The sequence below is a fragment of the Macaca thibetana genome, chromosome 14 (genome assembly GCF_024542745.1).
Source record: "Macaca thibetana thibetana isolate TM-01 chromosome 14, ASM2454274v1, whole genome shotgun sequence".
Taxonomy (NCBI): Eukaryota; Metazoa; Chordata; class Mammalia; order Primates; family Cercopithecidae; genus Macaca; species Macaca thibetana.
In genome coordinates this window covers 100,442,284-100,464,372 of record NC_065591.1, presented here as the reverse complement: position 1 = coordinate 100,464,372, position 22,089 = coordinate 100,442,284, and the positions used below count along the sequence as shown (strand labels likewise).

The 22,089-nt window shown below is 41.6% G+C and overlaps 1 protein-coding gene across 4 annotated transcripts in view; it reads left to right on the top strand.

Annotated features, from left to right (window-relative positions):
* The window catches only part of EXPH5 (exophilin 5), an 89,666-nt gene that overhangs the window by 14,649 nt on the left and 52,928 nt on the right, over positions 1-22,089 (top strand). Inside the window, exon 1 of one of the 4 annotated variants that reach the window (XM_050758681.1) lies at positions 9,408-11,032. The exons of the other annotated variants lie outside the window; for them this stretch is intronic. The gene's annotated coding sequence lies outside the window, so the exon portion shown is untranslated. Of the gene's footprint in view, positions 1-9,407; positions 11,033-22,089 lie in introns of those variants that run through there. 4 annotated transcript variants of the gene reach the window in all.

The following is a 22,089-nucleotide window of genomic DNA, read 5'->3' as shown; positions in this document are numbered from 1 at the left end:
TCTCTATTTTCCTTTATCTGACAATATCTTTTTTTCATCTTCATTCCTGAATAATATTTTCATCGAATATAGAATCTAGGGTTGATGGCTCTTTTCTTTTAGCACTGTGTGGCATTGCTTTCATGTGTTCCTCTATCTGCGCAATTTTCCCAGTACTTTCTGGTTCCCTGGAGCTCCCCCTTTCAGTCATCTGTCCTCTACTGGAAGGGCAGAAAGAGAAAAAAAAAGCAAAAGACCTTTGCCACATCCCCTTGGGACCACAGCTATTCTAATTTGAAGGGAAGATTCCCTTCCCTGAGAGTTTTAGTGTGTATGGGCCCCAGCTACCACTGCTGTTGCTGCCAGAAAATCCTTTTCCTCCTCCTCAAGCCTGAACTAGAGGGCTTTTCCTAGAACTCTCTCCATTCACACCAATGCTCTCCTTCTGGTTTTGCACTACCCTGAGTCCAAACTAGGGTATAGTGGAGGAGAGGGAAAAAAGTAAATTCACAGCAGGTTCAGTGGTATTTTGCATTCTGTCACAATTTGCCTACTACTATTTATTTATCAGATATCTGTTCTGTGCCTTGTGACCAGGTTCTATGGCTACATCTGCTAGGAGAGACAGGGTGTGAACTTTTTTTTTTTTTTACTTCCAAAAAATAACAAAGGCCAACATTACTATACCAAAACTGAAAAGACACAACAACACGTTAGACTGCTCATTCATTATGATCAGGTGGGATACTTCCCTGGGATGCAAAGATAGTTCAACATATGCAAGTTAATAAACATGATGTATCACATTAGTAGAATCAAGGGCATCAACCATATGATCATTTAAATAGATGTCAAAAAAGCATTCATTAAAATTCAACATCCTTTCATTACAAAAAAAAAAAGAACTCTCAACAAACTGCATGTAGAAGGAGCATACCTCAAAATAATCAAAGCAATATAGGACAGACCCACAGCTAGCATCATACTGAGTGGGAGAAAACTGAAAGCCTTTCCTCTAACATCTGGAACAAGACAAGGATACCCCTTTCACTACTTTTAGTTCAACAGAATACTGGAAGTCCGAGCTAGAGCAAGTAGGCAAGAGAAAGAAAGAAAGGGCATCCAAATTGGAAAGAAAGAAATCATTGTTCTTGTTTTCAGACAATACAATCTTATATTTAACACAAAAAACCTAAAGACTCTGCAAAACTGTTAGAACTGATAAATGAATTCAGTCAAGTTACAGGACACAAAATCACCGTACAAAAATCATTTCTATATGCCAACATTAAACAATCTTAAAAGAATCTCATTTACAATAACTAGAAATAAAGGAATTTTTACTTAACCAAAGAACTGAAAGATCTCTACAATGAAAACCATAAAACGCTGATGCTAGAAAGTGAAGAGGACATAAACAAATGGAAAGGCTACCTATGCTCATGGATTGGAAGAATTAATATTGTTTAAATATCCATACTACCCAAAGTGATCTATAGAATCAATGCAATCCCTATTAAAATATCAATGAAATTCTTCACAGAAATAGAAAAACAACCCTAAAATGTAGATGGAACCACAAAAGACCCAGAATAGACAAATCAATCCTGAGCAAAAAGAGCGAAGCTGACTTCAAAATATACTACAAAGGAGCGGTAACTAAAATAACATGATACTGGCATGAAAACTGGGAGGCTGAGGCAGGAGAATGGCGTGAACCCGGGAGGCGGAGCTTGCAGTGAGCTGAGATCCGGCCACTGCACTCCAGCCTGGGTGACAGAGCCAGATTCCGTCTCAAAAAAAAGAAAGAGAGAGAGAGAGAGAGAGAAAGAAAGAAATGCACATTTAAATGGACGAAAGATCTGAATAGACACTTCTCAAAAAAATACATACAAGTGGCCAATAGGTATATGAAAAAATGCTAAACATCACTAATCATCAGGGAAATGCAAATCAAAACTGCAATGAAATACATTTCACCCGTTAAAATGGCTATTATCAAAAAGACAGAAAATAACAAGATGGTGATGAGAATGTAAATTAGTACAACCACTATGGATAACAGTTTGGAGGTTCCTCAAAAAACTACGAATAGAACTACCATATAATCCAGCAATCCCATTGCTAGGTATATATTCAAAAGAAAAGAAATCAGTGTATCAAAGAGATCTCTACACTTCCATGTTTATTGCAGCACTATTCACAATAGCCAAGATACAGATCAACCTACGTGTTCATGAATGGATGAATGGGTGAGGAAAATGCAGTGTATATATACATAATGGAATATTATTCAGCCATAGAAAAGGAGTTAAATTCTATAATTTGCAACAACATAGACGGAACTGGAAGATATTATATTAAGTGAAATAAACCTAGTACAGAAATACAAATATCACATATTCTTACCTATATGCGGGAGCTAAAAGAATTAGTCATATGGAGGTATTGAATAGAAGGATGATTACAAGAAGCTGGGAAAGGTAGTGGAGAAGGGAGGATGAAGAGGACTTGGCTACAAAATACAGTTAAATACAAAAAACTTGGCACAAAAATACAATTAAATAGAAAGAATAATATCTAGTGTTAACTAGAGTTAATAATTTCTTGTACATTTCAAAATAACTAGAAGTAAAGATCTGGAATGTTTCTAACACAAAGAAATGATGAATGCTTGAGGCGATGGATATCTTACTCATATTTGATCATTACACATTGTATTCTTATATTAAATATCACATGTATCCCATAAATATGTACAACTACTATATATCCATAAAAATTAGAAACAAATTCAAAAAAGAATGAAAAATAAAATTTTATTGAAGTTAAATTAATATAACATAAAACTATCCACTTTAAAGCTAACAATTCTTTGGCATTTTGTGCATTAACGATGTTGTACAATCACCCCCTCTACCTAGTACCAAAACATTTTCATCACCCCAAAATAGAACCCATTAAACAATTACTCTTCATTCCCACCTCCCCTCAACTGCTAGCAACCATGGATTTGCCTATCCTGGATATTTCATGTGAATGGAATTATATAATTTTTATCTGTCTTCTTTTACTTAGCGTTAATGTTTTTGAGGTTCATCCACCTTATAACATATATCAATACTTTATTCCTTTTCTTGATTGAATAATAGTCTATTGTATGCATATGCCACAATTTATTTATCTGTTCATCCATTGATAGACATTTGAGTTGTTTCCATATTTTGGTTGTGGTGAATAATGCTGCTATGAACAATTGTCTTAGAAGTATTTGTTTGAGTACCTGTTCTCAGTTCTTCAGAGTATATAGCTAGGAATGGAATTACTGGAACATATGGTAATTCTATGTTTAACTTTTTGAGGAACTGTCAAACTGTTATCCCCACATCATTTTATTTTATTTTATTTTATTGATTGATTGATTGATTGATATGGAGTCTCACTCTGTCACCCAGACTGGAGTGCAGTGGCATGATCTCGGCTCACTGCAACCTCTGCCTCCCATGTTCAAACAATTCTCCTGTCTCAGCCTCCCGAGTAGCTGGAACTACAGGCATGTGCCACCACACCTGGCTAATTTTTGTATTTTTAGTAGAAATGGGGTTTTGCCATGTTGGTCAGGCTGTTCTTGAACTCCTGACCTAAAGTGATCTGTCCGCCTCGGCCTCCCAAAGTGCTGGGATTACAGGTGTGAGCTACTGCGCCCAGCCTTCCCCTACATCATTTTTAACACTGTTGTGGTCTTATGTATTTTTGTTATTTATGAACATCATAACATAAAAATAACCCCTTCATATTAAAGACTCCGAGTCAACATAACTTTTGTGGTTGTATGCTATTCTACTGAATATATTCTATAATTTAGTTAACATTCCAATGTTTTAGTCACTTTAGTGTTTTCTTATTCTATTTGTTTCTTATTGCTACATTAAGTAACACTGGCAAGCCTTTATGCTTACATTCTTAATTCAATTTAAATCATCTCAAGGGAAAATTCCAAAAAGTAGCATAGATGTTTTCTAAGTTCTCATTACATGTTACCAAACTGCTTTCCAAAGTGTTGTACCAAATTGCACCTTCACTGGCAGTGCACGAAGGCCTTTGTTTTAACGTATCCTTTCTATCCCTGGATGGTGGTATTACTTTTTAAAAATCTTTGCCAATTTTGTGGAAAAAAAATTATGCTTCATCTAATTTCTAATGCTGTGACTATAATGAACTTAAACTGTTTTCATATGTTTACTATTCACATTTCTTGATTTGTGAATTGTCTCTTCACATCACTGCCCATTTATATATCAAGATCTGTATCCAGAATGCTTCTGCTCACAAATAATAGAAAATCTAACCATGACTTTAACAAATTGGGGGTACATTTTTCTGACATAACAGTACATCTGGAAGTAGGCAGCTGCTAGCTAGTTTAGTGGTTTAAGGATGTCAGGATGGCGTCTTTGTAACGCAGAATGGCTGCAACTGCTCCAGGCATCACATTCATATTCAAGGCAGAAAGGAAAAGGAAAGAGTGGAAACAACTGCTTCTTTTGGGTATATATCCAAGAAAAGAGTCCTTTTTATCATGGAAGCAAAGGCCTTCTCTGATGCCTTCGAGTGAATTTCTACCTTATATTTCCTTGACCAGAACCATGTCGTATGGCCATCCTTAGCTGCAAGGAAATTAGGAAAGCAAGAAATGGGATTGAAATATTAGAGTTTGACCAATCATGATCCATCCCCTGGGACTGAACACTCTGATGTTGACAACAAAATCAGAAAGGAGGGGAGTTGAGGGAAATGCATTCTAGAAGGCACTCAACACTGTTTAACATGGCTTGGTGTGATTTGAGTCTTATTGATTTATATATTTCACTAGACATTAAAGAAACTGACTTGTCCCATGTATTTCCCAGGTTTCAATTTGCAGGTAGCTTCTCTTTATCTGAAAATAGATTTTTTCTCAGTTTTATGTAACCAAATGTACCTCTTCTCTTTTTAAATTTCTTTTTTTTTTTTTTTTTTTTTTTTTGAGACGGTCTTGCTCTGTCACCCAGGTTGCAGTGCAGTGGTTCAACGTGCCCTGTAACTCCTAGACTCAAGTGATCTCCCACCTCAACCTCCTGAGTAGCTGGGACTATGAACGTGCACCACCACACTCAGCTAATTTTTTTAAAATCTTTTTGTAAAGACAGGGTCTCACTATGTTGCCTACATTGATCTCAAACTCCTGGTCTCAAGTGATCTTCCTGCCTCACCTTTTGTTTTTAAGATGAGAATACTCTTCTCATCTAGAGATTAGAGTAATATTCACTTCTAGTCTTAATTTTTTAATGTAATTTTTAAATTTACCTGACATATATTTTGTCTATAAGGTAGGATTATATAAATTTATTTTTTCCAAATAGTTGGCAAATTGTCATAGTACCATTGATTTCCATCTCCTTCTGAGGCCCTTGATAATTCCCTTTAGGGAAAAGACTGTAGCAACCAAATAACAACCACAAATAGTTGATGAAGTGAAATGCTATAGCACCAGGTTGTGTAAAATCTAAGAAGGAAATCATAGGGAAAAACACAGCTTTTATACAGAGAAGTGTGATTGCTGTTATACCTCTACCACGTACATAGTTAATTACTTCTGTTTCAGTTTTTTCCTCTTCCCATTTTCTATGTCAGATGGCAAACCCAACCAAGGGTAGACCATTCATCATGAGGTCTCCATCAATCAGTGGCCTGATTGCCATTTAGATCTGGTTGTTTTGCTGGTCAAATCAGTACCCTGGTAGGGTGGTATACTCTTTCTTTCTTTCTTCCTTCCTTTCTTTCTTTTTCTTTTTCTTTCTTTTCTTTCTTTTTCTTTCTTTCTCTTTCTTTCTTTCTCTCTCTCTCTCTTTCTTTTTCTTTTTTTCAAAAATTTTTTGAGACAAGTTCTCTCTATATTATTCAGACTGGTCTCAAACTCCTGGGCTCAAGCAATCCTTCCTCGTCCTCCCAGATTGCTAGGATTACAGACGCGAGCAGCCCATTTTTTAAGTTATAACAAAATTAATTTACTTCAAAAATTACTTAATCGCAAAGATAAATGACTAACAGAATTACTAGACAAAGGCCTGGGGGCGGTGGCTCATGCCTGTCATCCCAGCACTTTGGGAGGCCGAAGCGAGTGGATCACCTGAGGTCAGGAGTTCAAGACCAGCCTGGCCAACATGGTGAAATCCCGTCTCTACTAAAAATACAAAAATTATCTGGGCATAGCAGCGGGTGCCTGTAACCCCAGGTATTCAGGAGGCTGAGGCAGGAGAATCACTTAAACCCGGGAGGCGAAGGTTGCAGTGAGCTGAGATCACGCCATTGCACTGCAGCCTGGGCAACAAGGAGTGAAACTCTGTCTCAAAATAAATAAGTCAATAAATAAAAATAAAAATTGCTAGATAAGAAAGCAAACAAAATAAGAACCTCACATGTTGTGAATCTAATGTTTCCACTCACGGGGGCACTGGTAAGGATCCTTAGGAGATCATTATCTGCACATCAGTCAGGATCCAACTAGGAAAACAGAAAGTAGTGTGCTCACTTGGTTCCACAGAGATAAAAAGAAGCACAGAAACCAATCAGGGGACAGTGAGTAAACGTGTGGAGTACTTTGCCGCTTTAAAACTGCTTGGCAGGATCAAAGGGTTCTTCTGCCCCTGGAGCTATCTAGGCAACTGTAAAGAATCACTTTTTACTTTTAGTTGCTTTGGTTTTGCTTCACTGCCCACGTGGTGTGGGTTATGCATAAACACAAATGCGGTCGTGCCCACAAGCTGGTTAGATCCTGGCCTGGTGAACGGCTTATTTGAACCCCACTGTAGTTGGTCACATTGGCTCTACTTGAGCAGTTATGTTCAATGCCTGTTGTAAACATTGCTGTCAGGTATTTTATGTGTGGGTCCCTTCTTCAGATGTCAAAAAGGTATAGGAAAATGACTTTTGGGATTGTACGTATTTGAGGGGAGGTCTCGGTTGCTGACTGAATTACTACATTTGCACTCGAGCTTGCCCTTGGGAGCTCCCCTTCAGCATTACCGGGGCCAAGTGAGAGCTCTGTTTGCTCAAAGTTGTCCTCTAAGTAGTGGGTATTAAGGGCTTCCTGCCTCAGAGTAGAAAAAGCTCTTCACTCCTCAGAGTAGAAAAAGCAGGGGGATTCTGACAATGGCCTTCTCCATGGGGAGTACATCAGGGAGGGTCTGTACCCTTCTCTGCACTCTCTGGTCTGTTTCTCAGTGTCTCTTCCTCCTTAAGGACATCAGTTTCTCCCCTATTCTCAGCAACCCCCCCTCCTCACCCCACCAAAATTCATTCTTAGTTGTAGGTTATGGTATAGCACTGGCTCCACAGTAGGTAACTGGAAAGGCCAATAAATTAGGTCATGTCTATCCGGTTGTGTAATTGCTTTGCCTCTGCCATCCAGGCAAGTCTTTAAAAGGTTTATGAGTAACACGCTCCCTCCAGGGTAGCTGTCTCCACCTTCAAAGCCACACCAGGCCTCACCCTCAGCCAGCTCTACCCAGCTCTTTGTACTCCCGGTTCCACTGAGCTCAGGCTCCAGCTTCTTCCTTAGACTTCCTTTCGTTTTCCCCATGTGTCAACTTATAACACCTTATCCTGGGCCTTCCAGAGCCTTAAGGAGAGTTCACAGTCACAAAACAATATAGAAATGTAAATTTTTTCTTAAAAACAACTTGCACGTGTCTAAAACCCACCTCACAAATATTGTAAATGCCACAACTTCCAAAAAGTTTTCCAAAACAACAATGACAGTTTTATCATTAAAGTGATAATACTTTTTAGTGGCTCATGCCAGTGATCTCAACACTTTGGGAGGTCAAGCTAGGAGGATCACTTGAAGCCAGGAGTTCAAGACCAGCCTGAGCAATGTAGTGAGACCCCATCTCTGCAGAATAATTTAGAAATTAGCCAGGCATGGTGGCACATGCCTATAGTCCCAGCTATTTGAGAGGCTGAGGTGGGAGAATCGCTTGAGCACGGGAGTTTGAAATTGCAGTGAGCTGACCACGCCACTGCACTGCAGCCTGGGCAACAGAGTGAGATCTTATCTCTAAAAAATAAAAAAATAGTCTGGGCACAGTGGCTCACACCTGTAATCTCAGCACTTTAGGAGGCCGAAGCTGGAAACTCACTTAAGGTCAGGAGTTTGAGAGCAGCCTGGCCAACATAATGAAACCCCATCTCTACTAAAAATACAAAACTTAGCCGGGCATAGTGGCATGTGCCTGTGATCCCAGCTACTCGTGATGCTGAGGCAGGAGAATCGCTTGAACCCAGGAGGCGGAGGTTGCAGTGAGCCACGATTGCACCACTGCACTCCAGCCTGGGAGACAGAGTGAGACTCCATCTTAAGAAAAATGAAAATAAAAAATGCTATTCTGTTCTCAGCTTACCTGAACTTCATCTCTGAGGTGCTGCAGACACTCACAGGTGGCAGTCTCCTAAAGCTGGAAGATCCCACACCTCCAGGGGCCTGGGCCATTTCGGGAGGCAGGCCAGGCCCTGGTTAGTCTCTTGGCTCAGACCTGCTTTCCTTTCTGGAAGGTGGACAGTCATCTGGAGGTTTTGACTGTAGGTCAACCATCAGCATTAAGCATTGGGAGTAGCGCAATTTTGCCTTTTTTCTTGGATCTGCCAGGTATGATAAACTCCTCCATTTGCAGCATTGAGGCAGTTGTCTTTGGAACCTGTCACTGTCCCAAGACCCTCCTGCCAGTGCCTCACAGCATCAGGAGCCAGAGGTCGAGGGACCTCTGTTTTCCTCCATAAAATGACAGCCCCATAGATTGTTTTTCCATGTCATGATTCAGTGACACTTCTGTTCAACAGCACTAATTTACTTAGCGGATATATTTGAGATCCTACTGTGAACCTGGTACCGGAGATATATAAATGTTCTCTGTAACCTTTCAATGCCGTGAAGGAGGTGGGTTTAAAAACACTACTTGCAGGCCAGGCGCAGTGGCTCACACCTATAATCGCAGCATTTTGGGAGGCCGAAGTGGGTGGATCACGAGGTCAGGAGTTTGAGACTAGCGTGGCCAGCGTGGTGAAACCCCCGTCTCGCTGGCCGGGCGCGGTGGCTCAAGCCTGTAATCCCAGCACTTTGGGAGGCCGAGACGGGCGGATCACGAGGTCAGGAGATCAAGACCATCCTGGCTAACACGGTGAAACCCCGTCTTTACTAAAAAAATACAAAAAACTAGCCGGGCGAGGTGGCGGGTGCCTGTAGTCCCAGCTACTCGGGAGGCTGAGGCAGGAGAATGGCGTAAACCCGGGAGGCGGAGCTTGCAGTGAGCTGAAATCCGGCCACTGCACTCCAGCCTGGGCCACAGAGCGAGACTCCGTCTCAAAAAAAAAAAAAGAAAAGAAAAGAAACCCCCGTCTCTACTCAAAATACAAAAATTAGCCAGGCATAGTGGCATGTGCCTGCAATCCCAGCTACTCGGGAGGCTGAAGAAGGAGAATCACTTGAACCCAGGAGATGGAGGTTGCAGTGAGCGAGATCACACCATTGCACTCCAACTTGGGTGACAGAGAGAGGCTCCATCTTCAAAAAATTAAAAAATAAGAAAATAATAAATAAATAAATAAAAACAGTACATCCACTATAACGTGACAAATGATAAGATAGTCACACAGAGGGCCGCAGAGGTCATTTAACCTCATGGGAAGTCTCAGAGAAGACTTGCTGGAGGAGGTGATGCCTGAACTGAGTCTCGAAGGAGATGAGAGGTGAATAAATGTGAAGTGAACAGCATGTGGAGTGAACAACATTAGGCAAGCCCATAAAGATGTGAAAGACTACAGGGAGATGCAGACACCATCAGCAGTGAATGTCACCAGAATGCAACGTGAGAGGCAGCCACAGGCAAGAGAGTGAGCTGGGGGCGGCAGGGTGGAACGTGGACCCGTGTGCCGAGCCAAGGCCCCTGAGCTTGACAAAACTGGAGGGGAAGAGGAGCCACTGAAATGTTTAGAGCCACTGAATAACAAGGTCAAATTAGGTGGATAGCTATGGGTGGCAAGTGAAGCCTGGATTAGGGGAGAATTGTGTTTAGGGGCCTCCATTAGGGACGAAGAGAAGGCAAGTGATTTAAGAAATACTGGGAAAGTGGAATTAGCAGGGCGTGGTGGCTGACTGGCCGCAGGAGGAAGGAGGAAGGAGAGTTCGTATGAACTCAGGTTTCTGGCTTTGACGAGTTGATGGCATTTGACCTACTGCTGAAACGAGTGGGTCCAAATGGATTCTATACTTTGTGATTCCAGGGTAAGGTAATATATCTGAATACTAAAGGACATCAATTCTTCAATCAACTCTGAAATATTTAAAGCCATATCTCTTGTTATACATTATTTCTCAGCGATTGAGGTCAAATTTTAGGCCTGTGACCAACATTGGGGGTTGAGGGGAGGTGTGGACAGATTTCAAAGCAGAATTCTGGCCAAGGGAGCTTGGAACTTGTGCCTCGGCTCCAGATGGCCCGGTGAAGGACTTCTGGGAGAGAAGCTGAGAGCAGCCACCTGACAGGAGAGGAGGGAACCAATTGGCTCTCAGGAGCCACCACACCAGTCAGCCATGGTGAGCAGCCTGCCAGGCAGCAGGTGCCTAGCACGCCAGAGGAACCCGCGCGCGCAGTCATTTCCTCCCCTGCAGCTTTGGACTTCAGTCAGGAGCTTTATCTCTCCTATTCTAAGCAAAAATGGTTAAGGCCAACTGATTATTGAGACCCCCTCCCCCCACTCAAAAAAAAGTAAGACACTTTATTTCAGTAACTGCTTCTCCTCCCTGAAGCAGCGACAAGCTGGCTTTCAACGGCGCTCTCCCCTTTGGTATGGGGTCAGCAGAAGGGTGTTTCGTCTTCAGCCAGTGGGAAACCCCCTGTCTTCAGTGTGTTCTGCCCACCGGGATGGGGCACTGTGGATTTTGGTTTTGAAGCTTGTCCAGAGTCACTCAAGAGAGACAAAGCCGCCATTCTACTGTGTGCTACCCAACACCCACCAGGTAAGCTACTGAGCAACAGGATGAAGCCCCTGGAAGACTGCTTGGCTTTGGTATTCCAGAATTTGCTTAAATGTGTGGAACACACACCCCTGAGTTTAAAGCAGTGAGGCTGAGAAGAATATCTTCAGCAGGCACAAGGATAAAGGAAAGAGATACCCGTTCCCAGTTTATCATGATGTTTGTTTGCTTAACTAAGTCCCATTTAACATTTGGGGGATCGAGATTTGTGATGTTTTCATTTTTCTTGGAGAAATACTTGACGAATATTTTGAAGGCCTAATATTTATGTGGGTTATGAAATCTGCTACGGTAAATGCAAAGTGTGGGACTCAAGAAATGTATAATCTGTTTGGGAGGACAGAACACAAGAATTCAAACAAGAATATAAGGCTACGCATGACTAAGTACTTAATGGGCGGCATGGACAGCAGTGAGGTAGGGTTTTGGAGAAGAGACAGATGGATGGGAGCTAACATTATTAGGCAAAACTTCAAAGAGGCTGGCATTGAAGTGGCAGGTGGATAAGTGGGAGATAGATAAAGGAGAATGACTCCCAATTATGGCTTAATACTTCCATTAAACCAATTCTACATAACATATTTATTGAGCTATAATCAGGAGTTGGAATACGTAAATCTTCAATTCAGAAACACTGTTCATATCAATATTGGAAATTAAAGTCCGAAAGAAGGCTGATGTTTATTTACTCAGAGTAACCGCAGGCTTGTCAGATTTCGTCCCACCTGACTTCTTTCTCTTCCCCTCCTTAGCAATCTGTTCACCATCAGTAACTTCTACTAAAGGTTCACTAATTTTTAACAACCTTGCACATAGAGTGAGATTTAAGTTAATTGTTTTTGTTTTAAAATTCTGTAAATGTCAAATAGAAGAGAAGCACGAAATCATTTCTGATAAAAATAGAAGTTAAATCTGTGTTAAAGGGTTTTGTGGTCCCTTTCTCCCTAGCTGTGGCTCTCGGCTGAATAGGTTGCATCAGGCAGTGATCACGCAGTGTGTTGGTGCTGTCTGTGTTGAGTAACTGGCAAAAGACCACAAAAAGAAATCTTTAGTTTTCCCTCCAAGTCTCATTCTTTACGTGGGAGCATGGGAAGCCTCCAGAAGACTTGCATGATCCTAGTCTTGAGTCTTCTTCTGTGCATCTATCAAGGAAAATGAGAGAATTTCAGAGCAGCTGAAATTATTTATTTATTTATTTTGGAGATGGGGTTTTGCCATGTTGCCCAGGCTATTCTTGAACTCCTGGGCTCAGGCAAGCCTCCCACCTCGGCCTCCCAAAGTGCTAGAATTATAGGCATGAGCCACCATGCTCAGCCTGAAATTCTTATTTATAAGCCAGTGACACAAGACTGTAATAAAACTATTAATAGATAATAATCGACCTCATCATTTGGTCATTTTCTCTTGATGCAAGGCCTGCAAATAAAAATTTTTGTATCCACTTAAAACAAATAAAACAAAAACAAAGCTTCCTTCGCTCAAAAGGTCACTCAGAAGGAAAGTCTGCGATGAAAGCCTTCACCCATTGATTCCCGCCCACCCCCTTCCATGCACACCTTACCTACTTTCCATATTATTCACTCATTCACCGGGGAATGAGCATCACTCTTGATGAACAATAATGGATTCAGACCCAGCCTTAGTGGAGTTTATTCCCCAGCAAGTCTAGTTCCGATTGTCTTTTAAGGCCTGTCTGCGTGAATGCTTTCCCAGCCCTTAGCTAGAATTAATCTTACCCTTCTTCATAACGCTAAAGCAAGGATCTTGATTTTCTATTAATATTATATTATCAACCATGTCCTGTGTTATATCATAGCTACTTTGTACATATCTTTTTCCACCAATAGATCTTGAATTTCCTAGTGTCTTCACATCATCCTTACACATTTAAAGCTCATTATGGTTGAACAGGATCTTTTTTCCTCACTCGAAAAAGCATTTTTCAACCCTTTAGCTAAGTGCCAGCACAAGTTAGACTGTGTGACAAAGATATGTAGAAAGGGCATTGTAAACAAAAGAAAAAGTTGGAAAATTGCCCAGAGAGCATGGCAAAGTGCTTGGAATGGTTGGCACCCAGGGTTTACATGACGGAGTAATGGGAAACAAGTCCGGATAGGTAAGCATGGGGCTGGTAATAAAGAACTGAGCTTTACAGATGAGGAAGATGAGACACATAGATGTTATTTGATCAGCCCAAATAATGAAGGAATTAGAACCCCTCACCTGATTATCCTCACCATCCAGGCCCAGCACCCTCATGTAAGCTCGGACAGTAATTTTATGCTACCATGCCAATCCAGGGCAATTGACTGGGAAAAGATGAAGGTAGTGACAGAGAGTGTCTATGACACTAATGTCTGTGTGGTTGGGCCACATTATTCCTCTCTTTGTAGTGATCATGCCACTTGAAGAAAGGCAGAACAATAGGAAGCAAACAACCAAGAAGCTTAGGTGTATTGAAGACAACATTCAGCACTGATCTGTGGCATGTTGTAGTGGCCAGTCTGAGTCCCAGGTTAGTGTGATATAGACCTGGCCTATAAATTACACTCTGAAGCAAATGCCAAGAGTTGCCAATTTTGCCATTTGCTTGTCTCTTTACCTTGAATTTCATAGAACCAATATTTTAAATGGTACCTGGGCCAAAATAATCAGCAAAGGTGTTGAGCAGATAAGTTATCAAAAACTACAGGCCGGGCGTAGTGGCTTGTGCTTGTAATCCCGGCATTTTGGGAGGCTGAGGTGGATGGATCACTTGAGGTCAGGAGATCGAGATCAGCCTGGCCAACATGGTGAAACCCTGACTCTACTAAAAATACAAAAAAATTAGCTGGACATGGTGGTAGGTGCCTGTGATCCCAGCTACTCGGGAGGCCGAGGCAGAATAGCTTCAACTGGGGAGGTGGAGGTTGCAGTGAGCCAAGATCTCGCCACTGCACTCCAGCCTGGGTGAGACAGAGCGGGAAAAAAAAAAAAAAAAAGCTACACATATCCTATAAACAAAATTAATGTTCAACCTCTCTAGTAATCAAAGAAATAGGAAAAAAGAAAAAAAAAGAAAAATTTTTTTGGCCTATCAAAAAGAATAGACATAACTAATATTGGGAAAGACATGGGGAAATGGACATTCATACATGGGAAAATTTGATACAACCTCTCTCCAGGGTAATTCGGTGTGATATATTTCATAAGTCATTAAAACATGTTCATCCTTTGGCCTGGCAATTCCACATCAAGGAAATTAATTCTACGGAATTAATCAGGGATGGACACAATGCTAGTTTTGAACTGGGTTTATTTCAACATTATGACTCTAAAAACTTAGAAATAACTCCAATGAGAGGGAAGTAGGATCATAGGTTGCAGGATAGATATGCAGTGGTAGAATATTGACACAGCACAGCATTCTTAATGTAATGCTAAGTGGCAAACAGACTACACAACAGCATGCATAGGGTAAAAGCATTTTTTGAAAATGCAGGCATACATAACTGACATGTGAAGCAAGTAGGAATCATGGAATATAACCAGAAAGCATCTTTAGTTTTGCCTCCTACTATCCCTTTATTTCTTTTTTATTTTTTTAGACAGAGTCTTGCTCTGTCATCCAGACTGGAGCATAGTGGCACCATCTCAGCTCACTGCAACCTCTGCCTCCTGGGTTCAAGCGATTCTCCTGCCTCAGCCTCCTGAGTAGCTGCGATTATAGATGCACACCACCATGCCCAGCTAATTTTTTTGTATTTTTAGTAGAGACAGGGTTTCACCATATTGGCCAGGCCTATCTCAAACTCCTGACCTCAAGTGATCCATCCGCCTCAGCTCAAAGTTCTAGGATTACAGGTGTGAGCCACCGTGTGCAGCCGTCTCCTACTATCCCTTTGAATGCCACTGGATAAAAACAAAGGCAGTCCCTTGACTTTTCCGGTCACTTTAAGACACAAACACAGTCACAATTCAATGATAATTAGAACATCTGGTCCTAGATTAATCCCAGTTTTATTCAGAGGAGCAGGCCTTCACACAGCCACCGCTTTCTGCAGAGCAACGCCTAGGACAGTGAAGAGGATTTGATCCTTTTCCCTTTCCCTATCAGCCTCTGCCTCTCCACCCTTTCAATAGTTTTTGTGTGTTTGTGTGTGTTTTTGTTTTTGTTTTTGTTTTTTTTCTGTTCCAGGGTTGAAGCGGAGGGTGGCTGGGAGGCAAGTTTGAGTTTGAATGGAAGGCACATGCAGAAAAGCTGTTACTTGACTAGAATGGTTGTGAGGTGGCATCACACTCTCTGGGTAGGGCAGATGTTTAAATCTGCCTCTTCTCTTGTGTGCTCATCTGGGGTTTGCTGAGATGGCCCGTGGGCCGGCGCTGTTCCCCAGTAGCTCTTTCCTTGCAGATGATGTGCTCTCCCCTGCTCTGTGCTAGGAATCCAGGGATTCACCCACAACCTCTTTCTACTCAGGTTTCTTCACCCCTGGAGCCAACTCTAGCAGACATGAACTAAGAGAACCCCATGCCTCCTCAGCCTCTCCTGGGGCCCACATTTTCTCCATGGGACACACTCACACTGTGGTTGCCTGAGAAACCCTGGAAATGAGGACTGATTGACAGCTGAGCTATGCACTTCATTCTGCAGTCAAAGCAACTGGCAGGCCCCAGTTTCTCCAACTCAGACTTCTCAGGCAGGAGGCAGATACCAGTTTACCTCTTCTCCAAACCACAAGGGACATAATTAAGCTCTTCCAGTCGTACCGTTTAAGCTCCCTGGCTCTAGAGAAAGCCTCCTCACAAATCCTCTCTCTGTCTTCACTCTTCCAAGTCAATGCATGTAAGGGGACTTAAAACCCTAGGTAGAGAGGTATGGCTTTTGTTTGTTTTTAAAAATCCCACAAAGCAAGTTCTCCTGATTGGTCTTCTCACAGCTCCCTTAGATGTCTTGAATCTCTTGCTTTCATGCTTTAGCTAAAACTGAGAGAGTCCTAGTCCTGTTACCACTGCTTTAAAACACATGGATGAACATATGTACACACACAGCAGTACATCTGACTGTGGTAAATAAATGAGTGATTTCTTTTATTCAAGTTTTTGTTTGTTTGTTTATTTGTTTGTTTGTTTTAATGGAGACAGGATCTCGCCATGTTGCCCAGGCTGGCCTTGAACTCCTGGGCTCACTTGATTCTCCTGCCTCAGCCTCCCAAAGTGTTGGGATTAAAGGCGTGAGCCACCATGCCCGGCCTCTTCAAGTTTTTTCTTTAATTTCCAAGTCTTTTGCATTGAATGTAATTTTACTTTCTTTTTTTCTTTCTTTTTTTGAAAGAGTCTTGCTCTGCCACCAAGGCTGGAGTGCGGTGGTGCAATCTCAGCTCGCTACAACCTCTCCCTCCCAGATTCAAGCAATTCTCCCACCTCAGCCTCTCTAGTAGCTGGGACTACAGGTATACACCACCATACCCAGCTAATTTTTGTGTGTGTGTATATATATATATATATATATATATATATATATATTTTTTTTTTTTTTTTTTTTAGTAGAGAACGGGTTTCTCCATGTTGGCTAGGCTGGTCTCAAACTCCTGACCTCAAGTGATTCACCGCCTCGACCTCCTAAAGTGCTGCAATTATAGGCATAAGCCACCCAGCCCGGCCTGATGTAATTTTACTTTCATAATTACAAACAAACAAAAAATATCAACATAGAAAAAATTGTATAATGTCAAAGCAAAGTCAGTTTTATTGGCATTTGAAATTTCCTGTCCCAATCAATGCTGGAGAATTCCTCTGTGAACAAATTCCTACATGCTGCTTATGGCTGGATGTTTTTGTTATGTTCTTTCAGGTGACAAGGAACATAGAGCAGTTTCCTCAAGGGATGGGTGGCACTTTATTGTCAGGATCTAATGGAGAAGTAAGGAAACACAGGAAACGGCCTCAGCCCTGCACGGCCAGTCCTCAGGAACTGGAATGTTGATCAGAATACTGCAGCACTCTGGTGCCAATCAATCAACCAGGCTGGTAACCACAGGCTTGTGGCCCGGCTTCTCTGTGCTGCTTCTCCCTACTCACTTCCATTGCCAGGGCTGATTTCCTTCTTGCAAGTTTCCTCTCTGCCCCAAAGCTTCTTCCTGTTCGAGACTCTGGTGCCTCATGGTTTCTATTCATGGTACTGCTCAGTACCTTCTCACTACGTGTCTCTCAGCCATGTCACTTTGGTTTCTCTTTCTTGTCGTTATGATTTTAAGACATGCCAAGAGGAAAGACGTTATTAAGTTGTTAATCACTCTCCAAAATAGAGCAAATAGAATTTTCTGGGCAGCATTCTTGCTCATGTTTAGCTTTTGGGTCAAGCATGAATCTCTGGTTCAGGTGATTCGGGCAGGAATGCAAAAAATGTTGGATCCCATGAGGCGAAGCACAGGAACCACCCATGACTGCTTTACTACGAGTGGGACAGACTCCCAACACGTCATGGGATACCCGTATGCTAGAAAAGTGGTCCACATCTTTCAGACAGATCTACCACCGTGCTTAATTCATTACTTTGGTGGCTTGATTGACTGCTATTTTTGGGTGTTGCAAAGAGAATAGAGATGCCAGAATGATTTAAAACAAAACAAAACAAGACGGAGGGAATCAGATATCCAGATTTCTTTTTCTACGCCAATAACATCAAAGGGATTCAAAGCTAAATAGATGATGTATTTTTAAATCTAAGGTCATTATTAATAAATAATAGGCTACACCCATATATATATATACCAAATAAACAGTTCTTTTCTTCTATAAAGCACACCTGGCACTACTGCTTCTTTGCGTTGACATGTCTTTTCATTTTTGTGAAATAAGTTGATTGTTTACAGACTGAGTTCAATTATTTTGTACCTATTCTTGATGCACTGAGACACATTTATTTAAAGTACATAATGTCCACCAATGTTAGTTGTATTATCATTGATATTATGTAACAAAGCTTCTTTTAGGCCTTTTCTCCAAAGACTCATTGAGATTTCATGATAAATTATTTAATACATGATAGGGAATGATCACAAACTTTATTATTGAGATTGAGACAGAGGAATTTAGATACTAGAATTTGAGAGTTAAAATGATAGTGAATAATAAGAATATATAACAATGACGTTACCAGAAAAATATCTTTTACACAAAATCAAACTTCCATAAATAAGTTACATAATTTGGAGTAGTCACATGCATTTGTACTGCTAGCAGTATTTCATTTTACCCCCAAGTACAGATTTTGTTACAGAATTATTCCAGGAGTGGTTTGCAGGAGTATGTCTTGGTAAATAAATGTAACTACATCTACAGACAAAACGCGGTCTTCTGGATGAGATAATACCATATGAAAACAATATGTGTGTTTTGAATCACCGAGGCAGAATAATCATTCTAATGAGAACATTTAGTGCAAGGATTCAAGAGGAAACGCTCAAAGTTAACGCCCTTTGGCGTGTAATTCTGCAGTAATTTCTGATGAGGTGGCGTGGTTTGTCAGGTCAGTTGGTTTATCAGTAGATGGATAAAAAGGGTTTAAATGCCACACTCATCTTTGTAAGGCGGGGTTTATTTGCCAGAGAGGACTTGGAAAAGGCAGCAACCATGTGGAAAAGGGTTATTTCAAAAGTTAACTCTTTTTGAAAATAAGTACACTGCGATCCAAACCAATGAGCTTTAACCGATATCAGCAACAAGCTTCCTTTGACCCAGTGAGTGAATCCTGAAGCAGATGTGGTTTGCGAGTCATGGACTCTCCGAACCTCCACTATCCCTAATGGGAACCAAGAGCTGTAGATTCATGGTGCTGACATTTAGGAAACCTCCAGGCATTTCCTCTGAATTCTGCATCTTAACACAAAGACTGAATAGCTATTTGAGATCTATCGTTCTTTCGTCTGATTTGCATATTTGACCAGTGTGTGTGGGTGGGGTGGGAAGGAGGATAGTGAGAGTCTCATATTGCAACATTAAATTCCTTAAAGCAAGGTCCAGAATGTGGGATTTGAGTTGGTTTCCCAACACCCTTAAAACTGCTTGATACAAAGGGTGAATTCAGTTGAATGCAATAATAGTGGATTTTAATTACAGTATGAGAAGTGAAAGTAATGTCATCTTGTCACCTTTTTGCTTAGACACAGAAGGAATCTATAGGAGCATCACTTTCCTTCAACTTTATGAAAGAGCGTAGGCTGCTCTTTCTGTCTTCTATTCCTGGCAAGACAGATTCCAAGAATAAGAATTAAATTGCCTGAATATGAGGGGGAAAAAAACATGCTCTGCATTCTTATTAATGAAAATGAAGGAGAGATGCATATTCATGTGTACCATTCTATCTTGTTACCTAACTCTACCTAACTAGCAGTGCAGAGGATGTGGTCAGAATTTAGGATGTAGTTGTCTTTGGAAAGAAGCCATGAACAATATAATGAACAAATTCAAGACGTTGAGATCATACACTCTGTCTATGGATGAAAACCTTCATGGTTCTAACCTGCCTTGCAGCTGTGCTAGCATACCAGACTTGCGAGAGGCATTTATGTCCCCATTCTGCAGCTCTGAACAGCTTCCTTGCACTTTCAGAATCCTGACACTCAACTTGCCATTAACCCTTGCCCTACAAGTTTCAGTGGAAGATGTCTGAGCATCTTTATAAAGGGGAATAAGAGGGATGTAAAAGCTAGTTTTTCATTCTCTAGTATTCATTTTTTCGGTTATTCAACAAATATTTCTTCCCTGCTTGCTGTGTGTTCAGGAAATCGACACGACTTGGGGAGCTGACAATACAGTGATGAGACAACCAACACACACACAAAAAAGTACAGACACTTAACAGAGGAGGTTTATTCTAGGCATGGGTTGAATAAATCAGGCTCCTGGAAATAACTGTTCTTACTCAATGATTATCGTCATGCTGGTGGGGTGAGGGGGGTCTGAGCTGGGTAGAAGCTTAATTCTTTCACTCACCACTTTACAACCTCTGGCAAGTGTTTTCACCTTTCATGGTTTCAGCTCCTTTTACTGTAAAATGAGTATAATACCTACTTCATCGGATTCCTGTGGTGATTACATGAAATAATCTAGGTGGAAGCGCCCAGCATCATAGCCGTCACATAAAGTGTGTTTACCAATGTAAACTTTCCGTCTCAGGAAACAATATGCATTTACAGTGTGCAGGTTCCCATCACCTTCAGCAGCAGCATGAAGGTACTGGAAATGATACCAAATATTGCCTTCATTTTCCATAAAGTTATTGTCAGTTGGGATCTGGAATCATGTGTCCTTTTCTGGTCGTTTCATTTTAATCACGTAATGCATCCAGACAGGAATAGCAGAAAGTTCAAAGGAAGTGAAAGAAAGGACAGTAGATGCAAGAGAACAATATACCAGACTGGGACTTCCCAGGCTGAAATACAGAGGCCCAAGGGAGACAGAATTAGAAACTATGAGATCTGAGCCAAACACGGACTTGTTGACCACATTCTTAAATAGTGGAGCATACCCTTTGCAACCATAGCAAAAGTGTACTTAGAATCACAAAAAGTGGGAAGTCTGGTGCAGTGGCGTGTGCCTGTAGTCCCAGCTACTTGGGAGGCTGAGGCAGAAGGATAGCCTGACCTTGGAGGTTCAAGGTCAGCCAGGGCAACAGAGGCACTGTCTCTAAAAAAACAAAGTTTAAAAAGTGGGGGCTGGGCACAGTGGCTCACACCCATAATCCAAGCACTCTGAGAGTCTGAGGCAGGGGGATCTCTTGAGGTCAGGAGTTCAAGACCAGCCTGGACAACATGATGAAACCCCATCTCTATTAAAAATACAAAAATGGCTCAAGCCTGTAATCCCAGCACTTTGGGAGGCCGAGACGGGCGGATCACGAGGTCAGGAGATCGAGACCATCCTGGTTAACACGGTGAAACCCCGTCTCTGCTAAAAAATACAAAAAACTAGCCGGCCGAGGTGGCGGACGCCTGTAGTCCCAGCTACTCGGGAGGCGGAGGCAGGAGAATGGCGTGAACCCGGGAGGCGGAGCTTGCAGTGAGCTGAGATCCGGCCACTGCACTCCAGCCTGGGTGACAAAGCAAGACTCCGTCTCAAAAAAAAAAAAAAAAAAAAAATACAAAAATTAGCTGGATGTGGTGGTGGGCACCTGTAATCCCAGCTACTCAGGAGGCCAAAGCAGGAGAATTGCTTGAGCCTGGGAGGCAGAGGTTGCAGTGAGCTGAGATTATGCCACTGCACCCCAGCCTGGGTGACAGAGTGAGACTCCATCTTAAAAAATAAAAAAATTATAAGTGAGAAGGCATCCTTGATAGCCTCTAGTTCAACCCCCTAATTTTGTGGGTGAAGAAATGCAGGTCCAGGGAAAAGACAGTTTCCAAAACTCATATTCATTCACTAGTTCACCAAGGGCTGAGTCCCTACCCTATGTCCGACATCTTTCCAGAAAACAAGGCAGGCAAGGTCCTCATGCTTGTAGATTATATTTTAATGGGGTACAAGAGATATAATCAATAAGAAAGTAAATAAGTGAAGAAGATAATTTCAAAAGAAGATTAACAAGATTAAGAAAAGTAAACAAGGGCCAGATGCAGCGGCTCATGCCTGTAATCCCAGCACTTTGGGAGGCTGAGGAGAATGAATCACTTGAGGTCAGGAGTTCAAGACCAGCCTGGCCAACATGACAAAACCTCATCTCCCCTAAAATTACAAAATAATTAGCCTGACATGGTGGCAGGCACCTGTAATCCCAGCTATGCTAGGGAGGCTGAGACACGAGAATTTCCTGAACCCAGGAGGCGGAGGTTGCAGTGAGCCGAGATCTTGATTTAGTTTTCTTTTCTTAATATTGTTAATCTTCTTTTGAGTTTTCTTCACTTATTTACTTTCTTATTGATTATATCTCGTGTACCCCATTAAAATATAATCTACAAGCATGTCTCGTTTTCTGGAAACACTCCAGCCTGGGGGACAGAGCAAGACTCCATCCTAAAACAAGCAAACAAACAAACAAACAAAAGAAAAGTAAAGTAAACCAA